The sequence below is a fragment of the Dryobates pubescens genome, chromosome Z, assembly GCF_014839835.1.
Source record: "Dryobates pubescens isolate bDryPub1 chromosome Z, bDryPub1.pri, whole genome shotgun sequence".
Classification (NCBI taxonomy): Eukaryota; Metazoa; Chordata; class Aves; order Piciformes; family Picidae; genus Dryobates; species Dryobates pubescens.
The window spans coordinates 30,104,097-30,110,101 of record NC_071657.1 but is presented as its reverse complement, the minus strand read 5'-3'; the positions used below and the strand labels follow the sequence as shown (position 1 = coordinate 30,110,101).

The 6,005-nt window shown below is 42.2% G+C and overlaps 1 non-coding gene across 1 annotated transcript; it reads left to right on the top strand.

The window, feature by feature from the left end:
- The first annotated feature begins 890 nt into the window (after positions 1-890).
- On the top strand, positions 891-1,010 carry LOC128899527 (5S ribosomal RNA). The gene has a single exon (XR_008463122.1). It is a non-coding gene; the product is annotated as a 5S ribosomal RNA (ribosomal RNA).
- The last annotated feature ends 4,995 nt before the right edge of the window (positions 1,011-6,005 follow it).

Genomic DNA, 6,005 nt, shown 5'->3' with positions numbered 1-6,005 from the left:
GAGCCAGGCTCCAGAACTCTCTACAGCCAGATACCTGGACAGCTACCTGCTTGTGTTCTACCTCAGTCTGGGTCGACACTGACTTTTTTAGGGAGTTTTTGCTACGAGTTACAACTATGCTTGTCCCTGACCACAGCACCCACTGCGAAAAAAAGAAAAAAAGAAAAAAAAATAGCGAAACCACGATAATACAGGTTTCCCGATGAATGGACCTTGCGCACGGCGGCAAAGTGCGTTTAAATCAGCTGGGGGTGATGTAGTGATCACGAGCCCCAGTGGCGTGAAGAGACAATTCCCGCCGGCCTCGCAGCGTGTTCAAGGTATGTTCACGGTCCCGGCGTCTCCCACAGCTTGAACAGGAGAGAATTGGACGATCACCGGTGGCTGCAGGTCCTGTCGCAGTCCTGATACAGCTTCCCGATGAATGGACCCCTCGTGAGTGGAGTGCCCCAAGGATCAGTGCTGGGCCCCATCCTCTTTAACATCTTTATTGATGACCTGGATGAGGGCATTGAGTCCATCATCAGTAAATTTGCTGACGACACCAAGCTGGGGGTAGGAGTTGATTTGCTGGAGGGTAGAGAGTCTCTGCAGAGGGACCTCGACAGGCTGGACAGATAGGCAGAGTCCAACGGCATGAGATTTAACACATCCAAGTGCCGGGTTCTGCACATTGGCCACAACAACCCCATGCAGTGCTACAGGCTGGGGTCAGGGTGGCTGGAGAGCAGCCAGGTAGAGAGGGACCTAGGGGTGATGGTCGATGGTAAGCTGAACATGAGCCTGCCGTGTGCCCAGGCAGCCAAGAGGGCCAATGGCATCCTGGCCTGCATCAAGAACAGTGTGGCCAGCAGGAGCAGGGAGGTCATTCTGGCCCTGTACGCTACAGCCCCTACGGGCTGTACCACCCTGAGAACGCCCGATCTCGTCTGATCTCGGAAGCTAAGCAGGGTCGGGCCCGGTTAGTACTTGGATGGGAGACCGCCTGGGAATACCGGGTGCTGTAGGCTTGAACCCATGGCCTTGCCATTAAGTGTCTCATGCTCTACCAACTGAGCCACATGGTCACCCCTTATTTCATACCATAATCTTTGCACCTAAACACATCATCAGATCAGAAAACTTCTGATGACATGTCCGGCGGAGTCCATATCTTTTTTCTACCTCTTTTGGGGGAGAAGGGAGGTAGGGGGGTGAAGGGGGCACAGGGGGAAGCCCCCTCTGTGGGGGGTCTGGTTTCTGGTTGAGTTCATTTGCTGTATATTCCTGTATATATTGTAAAATACCTGTGTTTGTAGTGTTACATATAATCTGTTTCCTTGTAAAATATACTCTCATTTCTCCGACTGGGTTTAGCCATGGTCTCTTTCTCAGTGGGGGAGGGAAAGCAGAGCCTTTCCTTTCAAACCACCACACACTTTTTTTTTATTGGCGCCCAACGTGGGGCTCGAACCCACGACCCTGAGAACTGGTTAGGCCGCACCTCGAGCACTGTGTCCAGTTCTGGGCCCTTCAATTTAGGAAGGATGTTGACTTGCTGGAATGAGTCCAGATCAGGGCAACGAAGTTGGTGAGGGGTTTGGGTCACAAGCCCTATGAGGAGAGACTGAGGGAGCTGGGGTTGCTTATCCTGGAGAAGAGGAGACTCAGGGGTGACCTTATTACTCTTTACAGCTACCTGAAGGGAGGTTGTAGATAGGTGGATGTTGGTCTCTTCTCCCAGGCAGCCAGTACCAGAACAAGAGGACACAGTCTCAGGCTGCGCCAGGGAAGGTTTAGGTTGGATGTTAGGAAGAAGTTCTATACAGAGAGAGTGATTGCCCATTGGAATGGGCTGCCTGGGAAGGTGGTGGAGTCACCATCATTGGAGGTGGTCAGGAGGAGATTTGATGGGGTGCTTGGTGCCATGGTTTAGTTGATTAGGTGGGTTGGATTGGTTGATGGGTTGGACACAATGATCTTGAAGGTCTCTTCCAACATGGTTTATTCTATGTGTATATTCTATGTATATATAAGGCATGTCCACAGAGACACCTTACCAAGACACCTGCCTAGATGTCTATCTATTTCACTATCTTTTGAGAGGGTTCCAAGCTGAGATGCTGACTTGTCTCCAACTATGAAAGCTGTTTCACCTGTATCAAAACACCTGCCAAGCTAGGCTAGAATTGGGTCATTCTCTCCTCTATGTAATCCTTTCTCACATGCCTAATCTCCTGCCTGGGGGTGTTTATTTTTTGGATATCATCTTCATCTCCATCATCTTCATCAATCACATCCTCTTGAGGCTGTTGTCCCTATAATCCTAATGCTGCTCTCCTAAGGACCTCTTTAAGTTCATAATCACCTCCATTAACTCCTGACCTACCAGAACCTTTACCTTGTCCTCCATCTCTACCATCCAATGATGGGCTCAGTAATCCAGCTATATCTTTAAGGCAAACTTTCTCTCCATCCTCAGAGGGATCTTTTTTAACAGCAGAAAGTCCTTCACCCACAGAGAGGTCTTGCTGTTCCTGCTGGTCTGCGCCCATATCTGCCTTGCACCTCCCCCTTCTACCCAAAGCTGCAATTTGTTTAACTGGTGCTGCATTTGAATTTACAGCAGGCTTAGCAGAAGCAGTGGGAGTTTGGAAGGAGGCAGTGTTGGTAGGCTTTGAGATCCAGTAGCTGTTGCAGAGGTCACCTCTGGTCCTGCTGTTGCAGGAGGAGATAATTTTGCCTCTCTAATGGCTGATGGTGCTGCGTCCGCCACCTTAAATGCTACTGCTGTTGGCTGAATGCCAGAACTGTCATTAGTCCCATTGAGACCTGCTTTACCAATAACTCTTCCTTGCCTATTCCTAGCCAATTTTTTTGTTTCTGTATCTCCCTCATGACTAGAAATCTCTGGATTCGAATTAGAGCTGCTGCTCCTATGTCTATGCCTACTGCATCTAAATATAGAATTCTGGTTTGCTGCTCGTCTCTCCCGGACCAAAGACATTAACAAGAGTACATTAATTATTATCAAAACCAGAATCATATATTGCAAATAAATCACTTTGGAATTCCAACTGCTACTGCTCACATAGCTTTCACTTGCAGGAATAATGAATTTGTGTATTTCTGTGGGCAGGATGGTAGTCACATTCCCATATTTCTTAAGCCAAAAGAACCCTAAGCAATGATCATACAACATTTGCAGTTTGTACTTAAACCAAAGGAACAATTTATATGCCATATGTCTTCCCAGCTTATCAAACATCATTCCAACACACCATTTGTACAAGACCACTGTTAAAGCAGAATATATAAAATGCCACAGCATCCAAAACAGCTTTATTTTGCTTCCTTAATCTGAGCAGGAATTAATCAAGCAATTGCCCCACATTGGGTGACAATTATTTTGTTTAATGTGGTGGGTTCAAGTTTCGCGTCAACATTAACTTAGCATGACTAACTCAGTTAGAAGCAAATGGAAGCTGTGTTTACAAGGAAGAACTATGCTCCACAATGGAATGCAAGGAATGTGTACAAAATATACAGTATTTACAATGTTATACAGATACTTACAATTAGCAAATAACATGGAAAACACCCTGTCCTCCCTCTGGTTTTCCCAGAGACCGGGGAAGCTGCTCCACTGCCCCCCAAACCTCCTTCCCCTTCCCCTTTGTACCAAAGAGAAAAAAAAGGAGTTGAGAGAAAGAAGTGTTTCTCCAGGCCTACAGTGAATTATTTATAATTTTTACACCAATAGTGTAAATTTTACACCAAAAGTGTGAAAAAGGCCAATGTTTACACCCAATAGGGAATTATTTCTATTTTTCTACTTTTCTGCTCAAAATCTGCAGCTAAATTTTAAAGGCATAGCCTAAAACTGCCACAGAGATACTGTCTAGAGGGCTGCCAAAAACTTGACTCTTAATTACTATTTATGCAACACATGATGCCTGTGGCACAAGATTCATTAATAATGGCAGGAGATGGTGCAAAACCATTTCTGAGAGCTTTTGACATGGTAGAAACAAAGGTACAAAGACAACCCAATACATGTTTCCAGTAGAAAGAATATGACAGGACAAAGTATAGGAAAAAAAATGCACAAAATGGAAGTGTGAATGCTAGTACTTTTTTATACCTGTATGATAAAACTGTCCTTTATGCCACAGTGGTACCTATGGCAATTAAATTTTATCAACATTTTTTTTTTTCTTTTTCACCTCTGTATCCTAGTCAAGCAACTTACCAGAAAACATTTTTTAAACCTTTCTTTCTTTTTAATTTTACTAAGGTAGCAGCTGTCAATCATTACTACAAGGACTCAACAGACTTCAGTCTAAGCACGGAATGTAGCAGCAATTTTTGTTATTCATTGACAGTAAAAAAGGAACTGTAAACTTAACCCTGTTAAATCAATGTTCAACAACTGAGTTTCTTTTCTTCTGGTTTTGACTCTCAAAATTTATTCAATGATGACAAACCCGTTTTTCATCCCTGTGTTGAATAATTCATATTTATGAAAACAAACATGTAAGATACACAGTACCTGTCCTCTTTGTCAGGAGATGAGATCATTTAATGAAATTAAGGTGATGACAGAGAGAAATGACAAATGACCATACCAAAGAAATACTAGTTTCTTTGTATTACTCACATATTATAGAGGAAGATACATTAGGTTCAAATGTCTTTGGGAATTAAAATAATGAAATGTCAGTGATATGAAGTTTGCAATTACTCTTTCTTATTAGCAGAATAAGGGAAAGGGAAAGGGAAAGGGAAAGGGAAAGGGAAAGGGAAAGGGAAAGGGAAAGGGAAAGGGAAAGGGAAAGGGAAAGGGAAAGGGAAAGGGAAAGGGAAAGGGAAAGGGAAAGGGAAAGGGAAAGGGAGAGAAAGAGAGAGAGAGAGAAAGAGAGAGAGAAAGAGAAAGAGAAAGAGAGAGAGAAAGAGAGAGAGAAAGAGAAAGAGAAAGAGAAAGAGAAAGAGAAAGAGAAAGAGAAAGAGAAAGAGAAAGAGAAAGAGAAAGAGAAAGAAAGAGAGAGAAAGAAAGAGAGAGAGAGAGAAAGAAAGAGAAAGAGAAAGAGAGGGAAGATTTTGATGGGTAACTTCATGAAACATAAGGACTAATATAGTATATCCTTCATTCTTGTGAAGACTAGGTAGTCTAAAAGTTTGAGTGATGACTAGAGGAGACACTAGATGTGGGGCAACATGAAGAGGAAGAATACATGTGACACATTAGTCTGTGAGCAGCAGTTATTAAGTATATTCTACATTTTAAAGAAATCACTTAACATATCCTTTTCATTTGGGTGATGTTAACCTTAAAATGGACATTGTGAGCAGTAGATACATGGAATGTGTATTAGCCAGCTCTTCAATAAATATATTTATCAGAAACATATATTTACCAGAAACATAATTTATCACATCTTTTCATGTTTTCTTAACTATTTTTTAAAATTATATCTGTGATTAAGTAACTTTTCACTCCTGTTAAGAAAATGCTTTAAGCATCACAGCAAAACATTTTTTACAGAATTTTTCATTCACATGAAAACGTGTTCAATTTATATTTTTATTCATTTATATTAATTAATGACCATGTATTCATATAATTTTTATTCAATTTGCTCAAGAGTATGATACATACTGAGACTTTAGAATAGAATAGAATAGAATAGAATAGAATAGAATAGAATAGAATAGAATAGAATAGAATAGAATAGACCGGGTTGGAAGAGACCTTCAAGATCATCACGTCCAATCCATCAACCAATCCAACCCACCTAAACAACTAAACCACGGCACCAAGCACCCCATCAAGTCTCCTCCTGAACACCTCCAATGATGGTGACTCCACCACCTCCCCGGGCAGCCCATTGCAATTGGCAACCACTCTCTCTGTATAGAACTTCTTCCTAACATGCAGCCTAAACTTAGCTTAACTCTCAGTCATGATCAAACGAAATTAAATAGCCTATTTTAAATCTATCTTCTAATATTAATTAATCTAAATT